Raw genomic sequence first — 24,286 nt, forward strand, 5'->3', positions numbered from 1 at the left:
AGAACTGTATTTCCCACACCCCTCAGAATGCAAAGGCTTGGGGGATTCAGGGGTAATAGAGAATCTGAGGGAGAGGGAAGTAATGCTGGAAAGGAGCACAGGTATGAACCTGAAGGGTTGTTGGGTATGCGTGGGAAAAGTATGGAACAGGTTCTTTGTTGGGGGCAGGAAGGGATTGTTAGGGAGCGTCCCCATGTAGACCCTAGCTGACCCTAGCCTCTACCATTCAGTCAGGCACATCTGCCCCTGTCCCCATGTGTCTCTGTGTCCCCACTCAGCCATCCTCCTTCCCCCCTGTTGCCCTGCACCCCCTCCCCTCTGTTCATGTCTCCCTGCATCTCCTCTGCCAGCCCCCTCCCCTTATCTCCATGAGTCCCTGCACCCCCTGTCCCCATGTATCTCTGTGCCCCCACTCAGCTGTCCCTCTTCTCCCCTATAGCTCTGCACCCTCTCCCTCTCTGCCCATGTGGCCTTGCGCCTCCACTCCCATTCAGCCCCTGCCCCAGTCTGTCCTCCATCACTAGCTCTTAGGAGCCCCTGTCTGACCCCCCATGCTATCTCTGTCCTCTTATCCCCTGACCGGCTCTGTGAAGAAGGCACAGAGTTACCTATCCTGGCTCGGGCTTGCCAGGTGTGGCTGCAGTGTTCTAGCACCACAGTGCCCTTTAATAGGCAAAAGGCAGAACTGCAGCAACTTTTTAGCAGTAGCTATTTTCTGGAAAAAAAAATTAAAAATAGGCACAGCACAGCACATGAAATGTGCATGCATGCAGTGGTGCAGAATCTCCCCAGGAGTAAGATTTTACCTCTGTATTTGGTACTGGTGTGACCGCTGCTGGAATACTGTGCCCAGTTCTGGTGTCCACAATTCAAGAAGGATAGTGAAAAATTGGTGAAGGTTCAGAGAATAGCCACAAGAATGATTAAAGAATTAGAAAACATGCCTTATAGTGAGTGAGCTCCTTGACTCTATATATTTAGATTAACAAAGAGAAGATTAAGGGGTGACGATTACAGTCTGTAAATACCAACACCTGAAAAAAATATTTAATAATGGGCTCTTCAGTCTAGAAGTGAAAGGTCTAACATAGGCGTTCTCAAATTGGGGCTCACAAGGTTATTATATGGGAGTCACGAGTACATGCACAAAACAGAGCGCAACAGCTATAAAATATATCATTTAAATTCAGTGTTTTAGAAAATTACACACACCTTTCCGTCACAGTGTAGTGTACTTACTTCAAAAAGTATTGTAAACATATAATGCAGGAATTTTTGTTTCTAAACAAAATATATATTTGTATTATCACTATTTTAAGGAAACTGGACTACGGGGATTGTAGTATTATGCACGCAGTTTATTGTCTTGAGACTAAAAAGATGGGACTGAGACAACAACATTAGAGCTAAGCTTGATTGTTCAGCGCTGAAGAGCTGCATTAAACCACAGATCACTCAGAACACATATTGGCCAATAAAAAGTAATTTATAATTTAACAGTTAGACACTCAGGCAGAGGCGGAGCTAGGGGGACTTGCAGGGGCTATACCCATCAAAAAATTTTTCCTTAGCCCTGCTCTTCCCCTGAGCCACCCCTCCCAGCGAAAAGGTCAAATGTAATGCAGAAATAAGGGTGGCATGATATGGCATTGCCACCTTCACTTCTGCAGTTTTGTGCGGCTGCCGTCAGAGCTAGGCATCCAGCCAGCAGCTGCTGCTGCTCTCCAGCCACCTAACTTTTGAAGGCAGCGTGCTACTGCTGGACGTGGTGCTGCCTTCAGAGCTGGAAAGATGTGAAAAGTGATTTACAAATATCACTTTTCACATCAGACTTAGCGCTCCGTTGCCATCCTTCTGCGCTGCTGCTGGCAGTGGTGCTGCATTCAGAGCTGCCCTGCAGAAGTAAGGGTGGCAGTGCGATATTAAGTCTGCTGTGAAAAGTGATATTGACAAAGTTTCTTCATGCCCTCCCCAGTATTAAACAAGTTATTTTAAAAAAAAAAATATTATGCTTATAACAATAATTCAATAAGAATTTTTTAGTCTTAAAGGGGTGAAAAAATGTAAATTCACTTTAAACAATAGGGTTATAAATTTAGCATTTAAAATACTGTTAAATATAAAAAAATGTGTTTTTAATTTATAAGGGGAGTTGCACTCAGAGACTTGCTGTTTGAAAGGGGTTGCCAGTACAAAAAGTTTGAGAACTACTGGCATAACATACAATCCAATGGCTGGATGTTGAAGCTAGACAAATTCAGAATGGAAATAAAGTGTACATTTTTAACAGAGCCAGTAATTTATCATTGGAATCATTGGATATTTTTCTAACATATGCTCTAGAAATTATTTTTGGGAAGTTCTATAGCATATTAGGTGATTGCAATGGTCTCTTCTGTTTTTGGAGTTTATTAATCTAGTTTAAACTTGTTTATATTAGGGTTTTATATGTGTTTACTTAATTGGGTTAACATGATTGACTTTTCTTGTACAGCAAAGGTATCTTGTACAGCGAAGCTACTGACAGTGAAATCTCGCATTCAAATTGCCCCAATTTGTGACACAGCAGCTCCTGGAATGTCAATTTTCCTAACCCTTCATTAACTAGAGTTGAAGGTGCAACTACTGTCTATTTTAAGAACCCTACAACATCAATTTATTCATGTAAAGATATTCTTTTGGGCCAAAATTTAAAACTGATCCAAGAACTATATAGGTGGACCCCTTTACCCAGGCAGAGTCCCATTCACAATTCAGTTCTCAGTACAGGATTGAGGTCTATAAGTTGTGTGTGTTTATAATATTAAATAAAATCATGAAAATATTTTAATATACCAGTTCATGTTTTGTTTGAATTTAAACAGTCCTCTCCAGTGTTTTAAAGGCAAATATTGTGGCACTGTGTTAGTGCATGAGATCCAGAAGATAAAATTGACCTGTTTATTTTTTTTGGAGTGACGTGATAGGTAAGCAGCTGCTTTTGATATACAAATACATAAATAGTGGAAATAAAATTAATTTTTTAAAATTCTTTCAGTTTTAATAATTGGAGGTGCTGTTTTTGACCCAGATAAAGACATTGTTTTGACCCTATCATCATCATAATGGGTTAGATTTAAGAATTCCTCTATGTTGGTTGAAACCTTGCTAAATGTAGTTGTTGCTAGCAAAGTTTCAGTCCTGTGGTTGGACACTGGGCTACCTTCCAGCCCAGGCTCTCAAAGTGCTTTACACACTGTAATTAATCTTCACAACATCCCTGGGAGAGGTAATTATGTTACATGTGTTACTGAAAGGTAAAATAATATTTGTGGAAATACCAAGAAAGGGACAGTTATTAATGACTGAGATATGGTCTCTTATTTATATGAGATATTCAAATGTTAGAGTGAAATGGAAAATATGATATTAATTTGTACTTTCACTAGATATTTCAGTGAAGTGTTAAAAATGTAAATAGCTTTTTACCCTAACTTTTATAAATTAAGCATTAATATTCATTCAGTAAATAGAAATGCTTTCTTATTCTTATTTAAAAATCTAAGATTTTCCAATGCACAGGAGTTTATAAATTTGCAGTATAAATTATAAGTACACAAGTCTCAGCTATTGTGCATGCAAAGTTTGTCTTCCAAATTTTACTGTTAACTGTGAATTATGTATTATGTACTGCAGTATTGCTATCGGTACTATGTACCTTCAGAGTACGTTGGCATTTGTCAGTACTAGAGCATGTACTGAAACAGATATCAGGCAATTAACCAGAAGGTACACCAATAAAATGTAACCTTTTTCTCTCATCAGTGTCAGGAGAGGAAATTTAAATAATAAAAAGCTAAATTTAAATGATATGCCATTCTTTAAAAAAGAAGGATATTCAGAGTTAAACACTAATAGTTCTTGTTTAACCCTTGTGCCTAAACCTTGCAGTTTACCCAAGTGTACGCAATATTGATATACCACTTGGGCACAAACAGGGTACTTGGTTGGTTAAAAGCTTTTTGCCTAAAATTCTTGGGGCTAGCTGTTCATTTTCCCAACAATAGACATATCCCAGGAAAATTATTTTCTGCTGCAAACAGATGAAAACTGTATTAATCCTCAAGTTACTGTAAACCATTTGCTGAATGTCAATCTTTTAAACTATAACTTACATGATAATACTGATACTGGAAAAACAAACAAAGATCACAAAATTAGGTGACGTGTACTGAAATTCAGGATTTCTGCTCTGAGCAGATTACAGCATGGAAATGTATGAAAAACCATTCAGAGGCAGCACTTACAGTAGAGGTTGTTTGAGGTTCAGTGATAATATATGACAACATTTCAAATGTTGCCATTTCTGGAGTCTTCGATGTAGGTAAAATAGGAATTGCCATACTGATACAGATATTTGACCCATCTATCCTTTTATCCTGTCTTTAACTGTAGCAGAAAATAGACACCCCCCCTCTCACCCCCCATCATTAATTCAGGTGTACTTCAAAAAAATGTGAACATCTGCAGCTGTTTCACTTAGAAATTCAAGATGTCTAATTAAATTATCATACAAAAGGGATAAAAGTTTATCCTTATCTTTTGCCTACTTGTTTATTGATAAGCTAAAGTAAAAACTGCAAAGGAAATGGAAATGTCTGATCCCATTACACCACGTAGCTTGTTTTGTTCGGCAAAGGAATAACAGAAGTGAATAGAGAATGTGATATTTAAAGTATAAGTGCTTGGTTTTCATTTGTCTTTGAAGTAGGGACTATTCTATACATAACTATTTATGTATTATATTCAAGGGCTTTCATTGTCTTTGCATGGTATTTTTAGGAGGTCCAAAAATCACTGTTGTACTTTTAAAAAGAGCTAATCATGGTATAGAGTTCTCTCTGTTTGGAAAATTAAGTTCCTGGCATATTTTTCTAGAAGCAAAGCTCTTTGGTCTGCATGGTGGTTTCTTTTAGCACTACACTTTCTCATCGGCAAAGACCTTTTTGATTAAAAATGAAAGATGATGCATATTTGTTGCCCATGCCATATCCATCTGAAATTGAAAGTCTCCACCACCTCAATGTCTTTGTGTTGCAGTTATAGAGGACAAAGATTTGAACTGTGAAATATGGGTCACTTGGTAAATAAATAACAATTCTGAGACACTGACGGGATAAGTATACTTCAGAGGCATGATAGACAGCGAGTTTTCTTGATTTGCTCTGATAAAAAGTCAAAGGTGCAACTGATAACAGATTTTAAAAATGTAGTAAACAGTGTATACATCATATCAGTTGAGGTAAAAAAGCCAGAGACATTAAGGATAGAATAAACAGAAAGGTTGCTTTTAGTCATTCTTTAATGAATGCTTTAAAATGCAAGAAAAAATGAAACCTCGTTCTCCAGTATTGGCGTTTGAACTGGACAGAATGACAGTAGTAGAGAGCTGATAGAAGTTTCCTGATGAAAACTAATGGAAGTTTTCACTGTCCATTGGAGGAACAGCTTCCAGTAGCTAGTCTGAAAATGTGCACTTCAGGACCTAGACTATTTCTACTATCTAAGTGTAAAGGAAGTAAGTACAGTAGAACCTCAGGGTTGCAAACACCAGAGTTACAAACTGACTGGTCAATCACATGCTTCATTTGGAACAGGAAGTACACAATCAGGCAGCAGCAGAGACAAAAATATTTTTTTAAAAGCAGCTACAGTACAGTATTGTGTTAAACAAACTACTAAAAAATAAAGGGAAAGTTTAAAAAAAAAAAGATTTGACAAGGTAAGGAAACTGTTTCTGTGCTTGTCTCATTTAAATTAAAATGCTTTTAACCATCATTTTTCTTCTGCATGGTAAAGTTTCAAAGCTGTATTAAGTCAATGTTCAGGTGCAAACTTTTGAAAGAACAACCATAACATTTTGCTCAGAGTTATGAACATTTCAGAGTTACAAACAGCCTCAATTCTCAAGGCGTTCATAACTCTGAGTTTCTACTGTATTCTGATTATAATCATCTCACTAACTCAACTGTGGAGCAGTTTCTTCAATATTTGCCTCTTTCTACCATTGAAATCAGTTTAACAAGACATAGTGGTTAGTGGCAGCCTCCAAAATGAAGGAAGAAAGAATATGGAGGTAATTTAAATTTTTTAGAAAGATATACAGATTGTTTTAAAATGGCAAAGGAGTGCATTCAATTCAAGAACTTAATTGAATTGGCTCGTTAGCACTGACCCACCACTTGATAAGGCAACTCCCATCTTTTCATATGCTGTGTATTTATACCACCCTAGTGTATGTTCCACTCCATCATGCAGATGATGAAGTGGGTTTTAGCCCATGAAAGCTTATGCCCAAACACATTTGTTAGTCTCTAAGGTGCCACAAGTACTCCTCGTTGTTTTTGCTGATACAGACTAACACGGCAACCACTTCTGAACCTGTTTCCAACAAGTGTTAATCAGTATCCCTCCTGAAGCTGGTGCAACAGTCTTCAGGTTCTAGTTACAGTATGGTTGTGTGAAAATTATATGTAGATGAAGCTTTAGACTTCATTTTCTACATGTTATACTTTTGCTTCATCAAAAATATGTATTCAGGGAATATAAATATTTTATCTACAACAAATCTTCTTTCAAAAAGCATTACTGTTTTAGCTTTTTCTATTGAAACTATTTTTTCCCTTCAGTCTGATTGTTAATCAGGATAATATCAAGAAAACTATTGTAATTTTGTAAAAATTGTAAATGATTTCTCTGCTCGAACTTGCAGGAAAAACTTGCACCTTGTTTAAGTCAGGAACTATTTTTTTTTTTTTTGTAATAGTACAACTACTACTAATACAATAGTGCTTAGCATTTATAGCATTTTAAATGTTCATACAGTAGAACCTCAGAGTTACAAACTGACCAGTCAGCCACATACCTCATTTGGAACCATAAGTATGCAATCAGGCAACAGCAGAGCCAAAAACAAAAAACATTGCAAGTACAGTATCGTGTTAAAGATAAACTGCTAAAAGATAAAGGGAAAGTTAGAAAAAAGATTTGACAAGGTAAGGAAACTGTTTGTGCGCTTGTTTCATTTAAATTAAAATGGTTAAAAGCATCATTTTTCTTCTGCATAGTAAAGTTTCAAAGCTGTATTTAGTCAATGTTCAGTTGTAAACTTTTGAACTGAACAAAATGTTGTTCAGTTACGAACATTTCAGAGTTACAAACAACCTCCATTCCTGAGGTGTTCGTAACTCTGAGATTCTACAGTGGTTCTTTACAAACATGAATTGAATGTCCAACACTCCTGTGAGGTAGGAAAGTATTATTTCAGTTTTAAATATGGAAAGTATGAGGCAGTGAAGCAGTCAACTTAGTTGCCCAAGGCCACAGAGATTCAGTGGTAGCCCTGGGATTAGAACTCAGGTAGTTTTGATTCACTAAATGTATTCATCGTTTCTCTCAGTCCATACTGCTGCTCGCAGTAATTTTAAATTACTACTACAGGTCCAAACTAGGCAAATGAAAGACTACTAGATAGAATAATTTATTTAAAATAGTGATACAGACTAAGTGTAAGTTTAAAAGTAGCTACTGCACAGTTCATAAGCAATAAAAATGTGCTGTGTCCAATAAGCTTCAAATAAATAACACTGTGTCCTGCAGCTATTTTTAATACCTTATTTTACATAATTCTAAGGTCAACCTTAGTGACAGGTTCCTACTATTCTATTCTAGATCTAGCTCAGAATTTTTCATTATTTAATTACATAACAATATTGGAAAACTAGCTTTTGCCTTTTCTGCTTCATAGGTGTGCACTTCACTGGCAACTGATATGAAGCAACTGCCATCTGTTTGCAAATACCCAATGGGTGGTTATTTTTATTTTCAACAATCCTGCCAGAGGTAAATAATGCACTGTGACTTTATCATACCATAATATCTTAATTTCCAAGATTTAAAAAACAGTTATAAAATGCCTTTTTTTCTCTCATACATTTATACTATCCATTATTACAGAGCTGATTTAATTTTCTTTATAAACAATAACATTTTGTTTTCATTTTGTAAATGAGCTTTAAGATATCTTTTGATAGCACTTAATAAACCATCTGTGGTTTGGATTAAAAACAAGATAGGTGTCAGAGGACATGACACTGAAGTTGCTTCACTTTAATAGATTTCCCTATTATAGAAGAAAGCAAATAGAAGGTCATAGGAATAAGCTTTGAAGCATAATGGTTTCAGCCATGGGACAAGCAGGTGCAACTCCCAGTGAATTTCATCCTGTGGATGTCATTTCTGTAGATTGAGCTTAAATGCAGTTGTTGCTGATCTGTTCTAAGAAAATGAAAAGGTCTAAAATCATCTGAAAGTTGATTCTATTCTACAGTCTTTGGTTTTAAGTTGATTAACACAGTAGTTGACTGTGTGCTAAATCAGTACTTCCCTGTTTTTCAGCCATAAATTCAATACCTCATAGCCTTGCTCTACCATAGGAAGAAAATAATTTCCCTCACAGAGAGCTTTAGTACTCTTATGCACTATTTATTTATTTTGCTTTAGTGCAAATAAATTAAATGAATATAATCATGTCTTGGGCTGCTATGAGAGCCTATCCCTTAAATAGGGATAGAATCTTACATACAATCATAGAAGTTAGTCTGACATATTTCTGTCTTCAACTCTTGTCTCAGAAAATGACAAGAAAAGTTGTTTGTCCTTTACAACTGAAATTAGTGTTTGTCAGTGTAGTGAACACATATGTATTAGTGTGTCATAAAACTTCCTAGCATATTGGAGAGTAAACTGGCTATGCGTCTGGAAATTGATTTTAAAAAAGAGGGGGGGGGGGAGAGAGAGAGAGAGAGAGTGTGTGTGTGTGTGTGTAAAGGAAGAAAAAAGGTTTTTCTGAAGGCATTTTTTCTGTAGAAAATCTTAGATTATAAATCTCTCTACATCTCATTATCATTACTTAACATTCAATAGGTAAGGATATAATCATTTTAATGCTAAAACTGCTTTACGCTTTTCAGAAATGCAGAGCAGGTATAACAGCCTTACAAAATAATGAGAGGCTCAGGAGTGTTAAATATTAAAATCCCAATAGAATCTTTCCAACAAAGTAAGAAATTAAGTTGGCTGCTATTCTAATAAGCAATAGTTTACTAGAAATGCTTGTGAAATCAGCAGTGTTGTTGAAATGGATTGTCTCACAGGACTGTAGAGGAGAGACATAAAATATTAATTTCCCCAAATAAAACCCAAAGCTTTAAAAACTAGCCATCAGTGGCCATTTCTAAGTAACTATTGTCCAATTACAATTCATGATTTTTCCATTTAAAGCTACATTTTACAGCGTATCACAATACAGCTAAACTATTGTACTGCACATTAGATAATGCTAACAAAAAATAGGCAGAAATTAAATAGTTGAGGTGAATAATCTCACAATATATCAATACTATTGCACAAAAACACTGAAAAGAAGAAAATGGAAGCTATATATGCTTCAGACTTAAGGCAAATTTCTGTTTATCATACGTGTAAGTTAAATGTTTATAACCTTTAACCAAAAAATTACACTTCTGAAGTACACTGTATAAATTGAAGATTTATTATTTTGTTTTGTGTTGATTACATATCTTTAAAGAACATTTTAAAAAATATATGATATTTTCTTTAGTTTCAGCACCAAGGCTGAAAGGGGTCATAGGCAACATTTTTTCTCCATAGGTAATATTATGTGAAAGGTCACAGGCAACATATTTTTCAAAACAAGTAAAAGAGGGTATTGTGTGTTTGTTTTAGTAAAGTAATCCTACTTTGTAAATTGATTGAGTCATAATCATACATACCCAGCAGTAAAACCCAGCATCCTGAGGCAAATTGTCTTAAAATAAGCTCAGAATAATCAGTTTATTGCAAAGTAGGATCTTAAGAACATGAGCTACACCTGGCAGTTTATGCCATTGGGCTCTATTCCAGGAGAGAGTGGGGTAGAGCCACTGTTGACCTATTTCTTAATCCATAAGTAATTGAAAGCATCTTGAGGAGTAGGCAAGGCCACTGGCAGCATTCTGACCTTCCAGCAATGGCTAGGATCTCAGGGGAGATGCTGGTGGTCTATTTGTCCCCACAGCAGAAGGAATCATACAGAAGGCATGGCTGGCTCATTCCCCTTTTAATAAAAGGATAATGATCTTATACACAACGTCTGATTCCTTTTTCCCCCTTGCAACCAGAGATGGACTTTTTACCACTTTCAGTTCACCCAAACATGTATTTGATGTATGAAGATTTGTTTTGAACATTCTGTGATGCATAAACTTCACACTTATTGTTTATTTAGTATTTGAATTAACAAGTTTTTGAATTAATGAGTATGAAAGAATAGTAACTGAGAAAGCAGTCCTAATGCTAAGAATGGCTGTTGCAGAGATTATAAGAACAACTGAGAATGTAGGCAAAGGCCTCGACATTACTGTATCGTCACCAGATTTTTGAGACAAAAAAAATCACTAGATTCAGGAAAGATTTCCAAGAATTGGAAAGTGGTAAACCATGATTAATGGACTTTCTGCTTTATTGCCATTCTCCTCAATCCTCTCCTCCAAATACCAATTTTAGGTATTTCTTGAACTCATTGCTTTAGACATCTTCCCTAGTAATTTATTCCATAAATTTATCCTTTGGATTAAGCAGTTCTCTATTTACTTGCACTTTCTTAATTGTAGATGGGTTGGGTTCTGTTAATTCTTTTTAACCTTTTCATGGGGTTAAAAAAGCCTTTTCTTTATTTTGACTTTTTTGATCTCTTTCGTAATTTAGAAAACTTCTATTTAATAACTTTATTATTTTCTTTTCCAATGACTATAAGCAACTTTGCATTTGTATTCTTCCTTCCATTGGAGAATCTCTACGTGCTTTGCAAGCATTGATCTCATCTTCACAACTTCCGTGTGAGGTAGTGAAGTATTAGCTGCAATTTTTACAGATGAGAAAGCTGAGCTACAGATGGGTAAGAGACTTGTCCATGATCGCACAGAAGTGTGTGGCAGAGTCAGGACTGGAACTTAGATCTGCTCACAGTCAGCCCTATACTTTAGTCCATCATCTCCTTTAATAACCCAACTTGCTCAGTCTTCCATCAAAACTTAAGTTATTCAGACCCGTTATCAACTTTGCTACGCTCTCTCTCTGAGGTGTGATACACTTTCTGAAGTTTGTTCATAATACCATAAACACAGCAATATTGATGGGATCTAACAAGTGCTCAATACAGTATCATTTGTTTTGCATATTGTTTCTCCCACTACACATAATTAAAAAAAAAAATACAACCCACCAATTTTGCCTTTTACTGCTGCTCTGTACTTGGCTGAAGATTTTAATGAATCTTCCACAATAACTCCCAATCCCTTTTCTGATCAGTATGCTGGATGACTGGTTTCTCGCTCCTTGACCAAATTTTATATATTTTAATTCTGATCTGAATTTATCTGCTGGTCCAGTCACCAAAAGATCAGATTTTGAATCTGTTTTCCCCCAGTCGCCACATTTGCTTAGGGTTAGGGTTGAGTTCTTCAGCATGAGTTCTTAGTTTCAGTTCTAGAATTCATAATAGTTTTATATTATGAACAGAGGTATTAAAGCATGCCCTTGGTATTTTCCACTTTTAATCCCTTTCTGGGTGTGCGAGCAGTCAGGGGACAGGGTGGTTGGATGGGGCAGGAATCCCGGAGGGGGGGCCATCAGGGGCCAAGCGGGGGGGCAGGGGGCGGCGCTCGGATGGGGGTGGGGGCCAGGCCAGGTCACGCCTGGCCTGGCTGTTCGGGGAGGCACAGCCTCCCCTAACTGGCCCTCCATACAATTTCAGAAACCCGATGCGGCCCTTGGGCCAAAAAGTTTGCCCGCCCCTGCCCTAAAGTATGTACATAAAACTCATCTTTACACATTTTTTTTACCCATAATGCTTTTGGATTCTGTATTTTTTTCCCCGTTTCAGATCATGTGCTCACTTGTATTATTCCAGATTGAAGTGGGGAGTAACTGAGATGTAATTGAAGATCTAATTTGGCCTGCTGAATTCTTTAATTCTGGCAATACACAAAAAGATAAATGACAACTTGTGGGATTCTCAGATCGCCAGCTGTGTTTGCAGGGCTGACAGATAAAATATTCTTCTTCTTGTAAATTGAGCATATTTGATATATAAACATGGAACCCCACAATGCCATATTTAGTCACTTTCCAAAGAGGACCCCCCTTTAAACAGTTTATAGGCCATGACTGAGCCACATCGGTCTCCTTATCTCAAGGCTGAACATCTTTACAGAACTCCTGAAATCTGTCCTTGTGGAAGAGACTGTGCCATCTCCAAATCTCCATTGCAGCCCTCCCCAGCACCTTTTTTAGCACCTCCATACCAGTTTTCAAACTAGGAAAGCAGAACTGCATGCTGTACTCCAAAAGAATTCTAAGGACGCCATTATCTGCATGGATATACAATAAGTATGGTCTAGTGTGTACACAAAACCCTGTCAGACCTAAGGCACATTAGCGAACTTACAGCAGCACAGCTGTATTGATGCAGCTGCGTCGCTGTAAGATCGCTCATGTAACCGCTCTATGCTGACAGGAGAGAGCTCTCCTGTTGACACAATCAAACTACCTCAACAAGTTGCACTAGCTATGTTGGCGAGAGAAGCTCTCCCACTGACATAGTGTTGTGCACATGAGTGCTTATGCTGGCGAAACTTATGTCGCACAGGGATGTGTGTTTTTTCCCCACACACTTGAGCAACATAAGTTTTGCTGACATAAGTGGTAGTGTAGGCATGGTCTTGTACTATGGCAAGGAAAGAAAGCTTTGCTTAAGTGAAAAGAGAGCTCTTTAATTAAATATGAAAATGAATAATACAGTCAGTACAGTAGCCTCTTATATTCAGTTTATATTACTTTGTTTTCATGTATTCTGTTCCTATATGCAAATGTTTGTTTTTTTTGTACTGACAGTCTGGAACTATATGTAGAAGTTGGTGATGGTGCAGAAGCTGGATTTTTTTTGATAGCTGGGGTGGAGACTGTTAGGACTTTGAGGACCCAAGAAAACATGGGAGATAGTTTGCTTTTCTGGAATAATCCTTAGCAAGATTTTTCTACTAAAAAGATCAGCAGTGAAATAGATTAAGTACTTACATTTTATTTAACACCAGTAGGCTTCAGGGTTCATATCTTACAGAAGAGTGAGAGGCAACTTACATCTCTCAAAATTATTGTTTCAGGTTGTCTGCAGACTCAAAGATACTACTGGATTTATGTGCAATTCCTATTTTGAAGCTTATTTTCGTAACCATAAATGCTAAAACAATTTTTTTAAATAATAAAAGCTTGGTTTTGGAGATGAGTTATGTGACAAAGATGGATTTGTGGCAGTGGAATCACGGAATATACAGGGTCAGGGCTCTGTTTATACATGCTAGCATTTTACTGATAGTGTGCCTCTACCTTAATTTTAGTAGAAACTAATTCCCTAATTTACTTCAGTATTTCATCTATTATATTGTATTACTATTCACTGTCAGCAAAAGCAATAAGGAGTCCTTGTGGCACCTTAGAGACTAACAATTTATTTGGGCATAAGCTTTTGTGGGCTAAGACCCACTTCATCAGATGCATGAAGTGAAAAATACAGTAAGCAGTATAAATATTACAGCACATGAAAGATGGGAGTTGCCTTACCAAGTGTGTGTGTGTGTGGGGGGGGTCAGTGCTAACAAGACCAATTCAATTATGGTGGAAGTGACCTATTCTCAACAATTAACAAGAAGGGGGGAATATCAAAGGAGAAAAATTACTTTTGTAGTGCTAATGAGGCCAATGCAATCAAGGTGGACGTAGCCCATCTCCAATAGTTGACAAGACGGTGTGAGTATCCTCTGCTGATGTAGTAAATGGATGTAGTGAATCCAGTGCAGAGACTACCTGTCCCTCTTGTCAGTCAGGAAACCAGTTTGGACAGAGAAAATGTTGGGGCTTACTTGTCATCCTCTGGCTCGGCTCCCTAGCTGAGAACTTCTCAAACTATGACAATTTTATCCTAATTTTAATTCCCTATTTATAGGAGTCGCCACACCCAATGAGACAAGTTGGGGGGGGGGGGTGGGAGGGCTGTCTATACTGACATTGTATCCCAGACGACAAACAGTAAGAGAAAATTTGTTTTTCTGGGATGTGGCTTCTGTCTGTTCAGACACAAGATTTGTTTAGCAGTGCTCTAATATAGGGTGGGAGAGTTCTGGAAACTATAGGATCTGGCTGCAGTGATGCGGTGCCAAGAGGATGAAGACACTGATTAGATACCCATGTGTGCTACCCTCAACAAGGGGAACGAGTGGGGCTTACGGATACTCTGAAAGACCCTCATAAGCATTTCCCATCAAAAATGGCACATCAGTGGAAGCAGTAAATTCCAGATGGTAGTGCCTTGAAACGATATTAACTGAGAGCTAGGTTGTAGCTTAATGAAGTACCTCAAGAGAGGCTTGTTTGGCCTAAGGCCAAGAAAACCTCACCATTCTTAATGAGTATAAAGCTACTTCTGGTAGAAGAAGTTGGCTTTGGAATAGAGCTGGATGCGGAAACTGAGCATGACAGGAATTATCTAAAATTTCTCCACCTTTTATGGGGAGCCCACAAAAATATGAATAAGGATGGGAAATCATGAAAGAATGAAGAGAGTGAATCTTCAAAGATCTCCAGACATCCAGAGAATGCCAGAGTGCCTTTTTGGAATTTGAACAAATATTAGGACAAATATTAGGAACAGCGGTTTCTTGGCGGTTTCTTGGCTAAGGAAGTTGCCTTGAAGAGAAAGCTGGAACAATTGCAGAAGGCTATTTTCTCTGTTTGGAATCTGAGGTATTGAGGGTTACAAGCCAAAGCTACCAAGGCATTCACTGTGCTTTGCACAATGAGCTGAGGAGATGGCCACCTTCCATAACAGGAGGTTAAAAAGGTATCAAGGTCAAAAGGGGTTGGAGCAGAGGGCTTTAAAAGCAGACTATGGTTTTCACAGTCAACCTAGGGATTTCACTTGAGATTGTAAGTCTGAGACCACCTTGAGAAACCCCTGAGGCACTGAAGGGAAATCTTCTCTGAAGGAAATGTAGATTTCCCCTCAGCCTTTTCTTTCTTTTTTCTCTCCTGGAACTGACCAAAGGGAGAAGACAGATCAGCTCCAATAATACATAGGAGGGGCTTTTTAAGAGGGCATTTTCACAAACCAGGCCCTGAGTTTGAAGATTCAGGGATTGGAATGCACTACTATACCTACGTTCAGGAGGTCATCTCTGTCTAGAAGGATGAGTCTTTTTCCTTAAAACAGGTGGAGTAAGTCTGCAAGCCACCCCAGAAGTATCCCAAGCAGGGTTACCATTACCAGACAACTCCTCCCTCTTGGCCTTAAAGACTTTGCAGATGATGAGGAGTAGAGAAGAGGGAAGGCATAATCTCATGCCATCAACCAGCTGATCACAAAGGAATCCTGGAGTCAGCAGTTCCAAATCCAGCTATCTGCTGCAGCAGGGGTTGATCATTTAGATTGGACATGCATACATCCAGAGATGACAAACATAACTATTGCTATCCACTAGAAAACTTCTTTATGGAACTTCCATTTGTCTGGGTGGTTCTAAGTGCAGCTGAGCCAGTCAGCATGGATAGTGAGGTATACAAAGTGCCTTCAGAGATCCATAGTCTTTCTCTGCCTAGTAATACAGTAGGATGGTCTACTTCAGGAGGTGCTGGTTCTTGGTTTCTCATAGGCAATTCAAATAGACTACTGCAACCATATTGTCCAATCCCATCAGGACATGTTGCCTTGTAGATTGCCTCAAAGAACATCTGACTGCCCAGAGTTATAATATATTGATATGAAACATACTTATTCATGTCCCCTGAAATAATCTGATGGGAGAGTTGATGCTCCATCTCTTCAGGCTGGCACTGGAATTGATGGGAAGTTGCAGGGAAAAGGAAAATTGTGCAGGAGGGACTCTTAGGAACTTAGAACTGTCCAGCCACCAGGTCAGAGATATCTTCACTAACATGGGGACCTCCAGTTTGATTTCACTGGTGGTTTAAAGCAACAGGAGAAGGAACTGTTGCAGGAGCTGAGAGTCACTGACACCAGGACATCAGGTCTTGAAAGGATACCATGGTCTCCAGAAGGCACATGTAACTCCTGATAGGTGTCTCTCTCATATACTGACAGGCACAGATCTGCATCTTCAGCTTTTTAATCCCTCCTGGAGATGGCAGTGCTTTTCTGTTATTTGTGGTTATCACTGCTCCAGATGGATGAACATTTGGGAAAGGATCAAGAAACTCTTGTTATGATTCATTATGAGCTCCAGATCTTCAAATGGGCAAAAAGATTTATTTAATACCTCATTGGCCTCCTGGAGGAACTGGACTCATATGAGCAAGTCACCCAGATAAGTGATTATGCAGTTGACATTACTGCCATCATCCTGAAGAAGGTCCAGGACATGCCCAATAGTAATACAGTATGATTCACTGAAGCATAGCTGTCTGACTGAGAACCTGAAGAAACTCAGTTGATCTGGAGCTACGGTAATGCATAGTTGCACTGCCTTGAAGTCAATGGGTGCCAAGAATTCCTCTTCATTGGACATTGCCAGGATGAATCACAAATTCTATATGAAACCATTAATTGGTTATGAATTTGTTAAACCATTTCAAATCTAGAATAACCACAAATAGTTGGACTTCTTGTGGGCTACAAAATATCTTGAGTAGATCACTTTGCCCATCAGGTCTAGGGAGAAAGGTGTGATGGACCCCATCTTGAGAAGATGGGAGAAAGTTTCAGCTACTTCAGCTCTCGTCTAGTCTGATGAAAGTAGAAGATATCTATTAAGTAGTGTTCCTGAACTACTCAAAGGATCTATGCATCCAGTCTGATGCTGGAGCAGACATGCAGGAAATCCTTCCTCCTAGGATCTGCAATTCTGAGGCAAGAGAAAAATACTTAGGCCCTATTATGTCCTCCTTTACCCAAAGTTAGGATAAGATGAGGAAGGAGAGGAAATGGAGTCTTGCTCAAGTGGCTTGATAGAGTAAGGAGAGAGGTTTCTTTTTCTGAAAACTGTTGAGAGTAAAATCAAGGAGTCTTGGAATAGACCCTTAAGAGCCAAGAGTCAGAGCTGTGAGGACATGTCCTCTCTCCAAGGAAGAAACCAGAAAACTGGGTGAGGTAGCACTGAGGGAGTCAGGATGTTGGCTCTTACTTGAATGGAGTCTTGGGTCATGTTGTTTGCCACTAGAAGACACCTGGAGAGGTTCCGATAGGCCAAACTTTGGGAGATGGTGGAGAGTTTCCAGTCAGACTGAATTTGTTAAACTGAGCTGAGAGATTTTTGTCCAGTGTAGACTCAAGAAAGTCTCTGAAGAGAACTGAGAAGGTGGCTATAGGTTCAGAAGATCAGGGCCCTCACTTAGGTGGTTTTATGGGAATGGGTATTGAATAAGAAGGGCATTCCCACAAAGACGAAGCAATAAGGCTGGACAGGCCTCATTAAAGTAAACTCTGGGCCCCCACTGAATGGAAAGAGGGCAAAAGAGGAAACAAAGATCTCTTTCCTGCATCTGTACTTGAAATTCATCCTCCTCACTGTCCCCTTGCTGGCTTCACTGAGGCAGTTATTAGTTCTACTGGGCTGGGAAGAATGGTGCATTCATCTAGTTCCCACCTGGTAACACTCGCACTGCTGGCTACAGCAAGTAAACATGGGCATGGTCACAATATGCAGACTGGCCACACTATGGACTGGTGCAGTATGCTGAAGCAGGCAGAACTTTCTTCTTTTGCCTGGCTTTTTCTGCTTCTGCTCTGTGATGAATCATAGCCTGGCTGAGGTAAGCTGGAGCACCTCTGCTGTCCTCCTGGCAGGAAACAACTGGGGACTTGAGCCAGGAGGAGGAGGATTAGATGCCAAAATCTTCCAGCAGCACTCCTTGCCTGTCTGACAAAAGAAGGAACAGCCAATGTCTACAAGGGCAGAAGCCACATCTCAGAAAATTCGTAAGGTATAATATGGATAATACAGTAGAAAGTTGATTTGTTGACTTATTTTTGTTAAATGCAGTTACTGGTGGTAAGTAGGATGAAATTTGCCCATTTTTTGGTGTAATTTAAGATTTTATTTAAATAAAAAAAAAAGTTAAGTTTCTAACTTTTCTGAAGATGACCAGATGGTGTACAGTCATCTTCTGTCAACAGCTATAAACAAGAGAGATATAAACTGCCTGTATTCATCTCAACAGAGTGCTAACTCTAAAATCTGCCACTATTTGCATTAGTTCTACTTCTCAAAATGGCTATATATTGGGGTTCTGGAAGGCGGTAATATCCTCACCCTTCCAAAACCTTTTTGTATTTTGAGACTTGTCAGCAAGTATGAGAAATTTTTTGGCTACGGACTTACTGATTATTTGTCAAGGGTTGTGATTTGTTATATGCACAATTATAAAAAATATTCTTGAATGAAATTACATTTAGTAAATTTCTACTGCAGAGGCTACACATGATGCAAATGAGTCACTTGTAAAGTCATCTCAAAATGTCCATTGTATATTACTAAAATGATGGTACAACTGTATTATTTACAGTTGGGGTGGCCAACCTGTGGCTTCGGAGCCACATGCGGCTCTTCAGAAGTTAATATGTGGCTCCTTGTGTAGGCACCGACTCTGGGGCTGGAGCTACAGACGTCAACTTTCCAATGTGCCGAGGGGTGCTCACTGCTCAACCCCAGGCTCTGCCATAGGCTCTGCCCCCTCACCACCCCTTCCCACCCTCTCCCTTGAGCCTGCCAGGCCCTCAGTTCTCCCCTCTCCTCCCCAGATCCTCCTGCACACCACGAAACAGCTGATCAAGAGATGCGGGGAGAGAAGGGGAGGGGCTGATTGGCAGGGCTGCCAGTAGGTGGAAGGCGCTGGGAGCGGGTGGTGGGAGCTACTGGGGGGCTGCTGACTGTTAGGGTCTTATTCTTTCACCCGCTTACTTCCCTGGTCCTTCTCGCATGAACAGAGAGCAACAATACCCAAAGTCCAAAGGTGCAAACAATTCGATGTATATTGGGGTGAACTTCCAGCAAGCATGATTCCAGTTTCCTTCCTTAGTGTCCCCTTCCCAGCTCTGACACCACAGAGCCTTACCTGTGTCCCTATTCCCATTCCCCCCCCCCTTAGCAAAACATGATTCCAATTTCCCCACCCCCATTCCCTGTTCCCATCCCCCCCCCAACTTCCTGATTGACTGCAGACTACATAGTAAAACTTGAGTTCTGCTTAGCTATACTTTAACCAGTCATTTTACTGAAATTTAACTAACCAATCCTAACATATTGTAACATGATTATTTAACCAATTATATCCCACCACATTAATTAGTTTACACCCGCAAAATTAATTATACAGCAGACAGAAACAATCACAGAACCAGACAGAGACCATGCAAACAAACAATAGCAAAGTGGGAACTATAATGACAAAACAAAACAGAAGTGAGGATTTCACAACTACATCTATAAGTATCTATTGATAACTGAGTTTTTACCGAACAGAAAACTATCAAACTAAACTTCCTTTTACATCCTCTAGGCCAGTGCTACTCAAAGTAGTGGTCAGCGGACCAGCATCAGCTGCCGATCTGCGCACACATTGGAAAAAAAATTGTTGGTCCCTGATATCAGATAGCTTGAGAAGCACTGCCCTAGGCTCTTCCCTTTCTTTGGAGGTGATAGGAATTATCAGGACAGGATTGTATTCCTAACAGCCCAATAGCACTTTATTTCAATGTGACTAGTTTGGAATGTAAGGATGTGACCATACACTTCCTAGCTTATGGCTGTCTCTGCTGTTTAGCCAAAGATCTTAGCCTAAGGACAGGCCCTCAGACGGTCACTGTAAGAGAAGGCACTGTAAACAGGCAGACTGGGATTTTATTCTTTCTTTTATACCTCTATAACTATCTAAGTGATAAAAATACACCTAAATTCTTAAAGTATAGGCCTTTGCAGACAGGCCTGAATATCTATATCCTAACACTGAGGTATTACTAAAAAAGAAAAGGGGTACTTGTGACATCTTAGAGACTAACAAATTTATTTGAGCATAAGCTTTTGTGAGCTACAGCTCACTTCACGAAAGCTTATGCTCAAATAAATTTGTTAGTTTCTAAGGTGCCACAAGTACTCCTTTTCTTTTTGCGAATACAGACTAACACGGCTGCTACTCTGAAACCTGAGGTATTACTGTGGCTCTTTGGCAATGTACATTGATAAATTCTGGCTCCTTCTCAGGCTCGGGTTGGCCATCCCTGATTTACAGGATGATTCATAATCACTTTTCAGTGATGCAAAAACAATAAATAACTCTGCTTCTGCTGATCTCTGGCAGCAAAAAGTCCATCCACAGATGGGGTCTAAAAGATGCAAAGTACCAACAATCTTTACTAGCTCAGAAGGCCTAGAACAGATTTGTGCAGCATCAAAAACAGAGTATTGTATCTAGGGAGGCTAAAAGATGCACTGATGCAATATTCCCATTTCCAGCCTGTGCCACTGGGGCGTTTTTGGAGCCTTGACTGCTGCATAAAGCTGACTTTTCCTGGCAGAAGCTCCAGGAAAGGGAAGCTGTTTGACCCTTGCTCACTATCTCCTGGGATGCAGATGTCCCTACTGAGCAAAGGTTCAGACTGCACTTTCCTGAGCCAACTAGTCAGGTGAAGCAATCCCTCATATACATTGCTCTGTTTAAACTGTCCATGTGTAAATTATATCACAGAGTTTTCTCCCAAATTAAATATCTAAATATCTTCAGATTATTAGAAAAGACCTTTGGTAACTAAATATGTTTTAAATATGCATTTAGACCTTTAGATAAAAGTTTAGAGGACCAGTAAAATTCTGTTTAGAGGGACAGAGAGAATCCATTCTAGAAGATATATTCAGTAAAGTATTTCTGATGCAACAATTTTATAATTTGTAAATGTTACAAGCATAAAATGTATTCTTTAAAATTGTATATATAAAGCATGTGCATAAATCAAGTTATACACAGTCAATTACACAACAATACTCCATATAAATAGGCAAATGGATTCCTTTTTTTTTTTTTTAAATCTTTATTGTTCTCCACACTTAAATGTATTGGTTAACCTGTTGAGTTTTCTAGGCTGTGTTCTGATTATTTCAAACCCAAACAATGAACTAGTGGTTTTTAACATTTGATTTTGCTTTAAGTATACATATCTAAGGCTTGACTGTATCTTCCCACACAGCTTTTAATTTTCTTATAAGCGCAATATAGAGGTTTGCAGATAACAATGCATATCTTTTGTCCCCTATAAAGGTTTGGCTATTTGCAGTCTTTTCTATATTATAAGAAAAATTTAAATGTAATGTTTTTGTCTACTCATGCTCTAATTACAAAATAGAAATTAAACAAAGCAAAGAAAACCCTAAATGCATCTGCTTCAGAATTTGGAAGAAAACTATTGGAACATTAAATATGGAAAATATGGAACATTAAACAAAGGGCCCAATCCCTTACTCATGAACAATCAAACTCCCAAAGACCTCAATAGAAGATTTGTATGTGCAAGGAATAAAGGAATAGGGCCCTTAATATTTAACTATCAACTATGAAAATAATGTTTAACTTCACGACGGCAGACAGTGGATTACTAGCACTGTACATTTATACCAAATCCTTCCCCAAAGTATGTATATGTAAAATGATTTCAAAAATTTTCATTTGAAGCCACTACAAGATCATTTTAGGGGTGGGGCTAAAATCTTACTGAAGAAAAGAAAACTGATCTAGATACAGGATTAAAAAAACCCTCCCTTTTCTCATTACACAAAAACGCGAGAGGCTGTGACGAAATGTTTGTTCCGATCCATAGTTCGCCCAATATTTAAATAACACCGTTTAATGATGCCCTCCGACTAAACTGCTCCTACTTTGATAAAAGAAAATGAAAAGATACAATAGATCAAATCTTGCCCCACCTTCTTCCCCACCCCCCTTTCTCTTAGTGAAACGGACATACATTGTTTAAGAGCACCACAGCGCCACCAACACAGATCAATGCAAAACAAAAAAGATCTCCCACCGTGTGAAAAAAAATGCGCCTAGAAAAATGCCAAAAATTACAAAATGTCTCCCAAATGCACCTTCTCGGAGACAAACAAGACATCTCTGTGAAGTGTGGCTAAATAGGAGCCTTTATATAAATATGGCTTTAAGCTGAGTGCTGTAAGAGAGCTCATTTTCAAATAAAAAGGCCACTATTTAGAAACAGACATAACAGGGTTTATATTAAGTTATATCAATCTCCACCTTCATACACCAAGGGCAGTTTTCCCCCCCTGTAGTTTGAATCAAAGTAATCCATCCAGAGCTATCAGAAACGGCATAATAAACTATTTTAGCTACAGCCACAATAAATATATTGTTAATAAAGCTCTATATAAATTAGCCAATCCATTATATTTATAAATTGTGTGTAGATAGATATAGCAATGCATACATTTATTACTCCGTACAAACAAGTCCGTCTTTAAAATATTTTGAGTTCTCATACACCTCGCAATAATTGAAGTGCCGTTTGTGCTTCAAATATATTAAACCTTAAAGACAGAAACAAAATTGACTGTTTTTTAATCATCGAAATGAACTAGACAGCGTTGGGTGGAATACGCACAAGATCAAAGGTTAAGAAAAACACAAAGATACATTTTATTCAGTAACATAACGAAAATCCTTTATGGTCGTTATTAATCGCAAAAATGTAGCAATAAATATTTTAATTTTTTTTACAAACTTACCTTTAGAAGCGGCAGAGATGATAGTCCTTGCAAAATGACTGTAACAATATAGGCTGTATACTTGTTCCCCTACAAACAGCCATCTCCATGCAGCAAAGTGATATCCAAACATCTTTAGAATATTTTGTAAATAGAAAGTGGTACTTTCTTCCATGATCGCTGGTTGAATTAAGAGGTTTTCCTGAGGCTCTGTGGGCGTTTGGAAAAATCGGAGAAATATCCAAAAAAGATTAAAAGCAGCAGGAGCCAGAAGACTCTGGGGTTAACAACTTTGTAATGGCAAACAGGCTTGTTCTGATTGGTTAGGAGGGCAGTGTCCCTACAGTCTGCACTATCCCCCGCTCTCCCCCTTCTGCAGCCTAGAAAAAAAAATGCAGTGTGCCATTTTACACTTGAATTTTAAACACACAGCCAACAAAATCACCAAAGTCTATGCTTGATATTTAGTGACAATGCAAAACAAGACGTTCTTTCAAGAGTCTACATTGCTATTTCAGTAAAAACCTCTTTAAAAAGCCCACAAATAATTCAGTCCTCTTCAGCCAGAGGCTTTGCCATTTTTCCTCCTACTTCCCTTAAGCAAGTTTTTACCAAGAAACACATTAATCAACGTTTCCAAGACATCTCATGCAATTTTAAAATAAATATATCAACATTATTATAGTTTTAAAATATTACAGAATCTAAGAAAGCTAGTCATGCCTGAAACAAAATCCATGACTCCTTGATATTGGAAGGCTTACATCCCAGAGAATACTCAGTTTTTTACAAATCTAAATACCTACCTTATAAAAGAACTAAAATAATATTAATTTCAACAGATACATCCATTGTGGCAGGAATAGTTTTTCTATAAATACTGTTTAAAAACCCCTCCTTATACTGACTGACAGAATTTTACCATGCTGCCCACAAACAAAATGGCTGTGGCACTGAGTTTTTTGGGTCCTCCCACTGTGCCTCCCCTTGGCCTCAAGGAAGTGGTAGAAATCCAAAATAAAATCAATACTAAAAGTACAATGCACAGTCTAAACTCCGTATGACACCATTAGGCATTTTGGATGGTGAGGAATATTTACAAATGTCCTAATTTCTCAAGGATTTTTATTGTTTTAAAAGGGAATCAATCGCTGGACATTTCCGTGACTGTGTAATTTGAACTTCCTGCTTTACATATTTATAAGGTCTTTCACCTATTTTGGCAGGCTTTCAAATTAAGTGGGTTGGGAAATTTGATGCTCTGTCTCTTTAGCTGTGAGCTGAGTCAGGTACTCAGTGGCTGTAACTGTGTTGTTGAAATTAAGGCAAATTCTAACACTTTAATATTCAGTACAAAAAAAATCTAACTTATTGCGATGTTATACTGAGAATTTAAATACACCAAAGGC

General features: G+C 38.4%; 1 protein-coding gene across 1 annotated transcript in view; it reads right to left on the reverse strand.

Moving 5' to 3' along the window:
• EPC1 (enhancer of polycomb 1) overlaps positions 1 to 23,789 on the reverse strand; it is a 112,118-nt gene extending 88,329 nt beyond the window's left edge. The window contains exons 1-2 of the mRNA XM_048837732.2: positions 23,684 to 23,789; positions 22,899 to 23,087 (exon numbers count right to left, since the gene is read on the reverse strand). The gene's annotated coding sequence lies outside the window, so the exon portion shown is untranslated. The remainder of the gene's footprint in view (positions 1 to 22,898; positions 23,088 to 23,683) is intronic.
• Positions 23,790 to 24,286: the final 497 nt, after the last annotated feature.

Source organism: Caretta caretta, chromosome 2 (assembly GCF_965140235.1).
Source record: "Caretta caretta isolate rCarCar2 chromosome 2, rCarCar1.hap1, whole genome shotgun sequence".
Taxonomy (NCBI): domain Eukaryota; kingdom Metazoa; phylum Chordata; order Testudines; family Cheloniidae; genus Caretta; species Caretta caretta.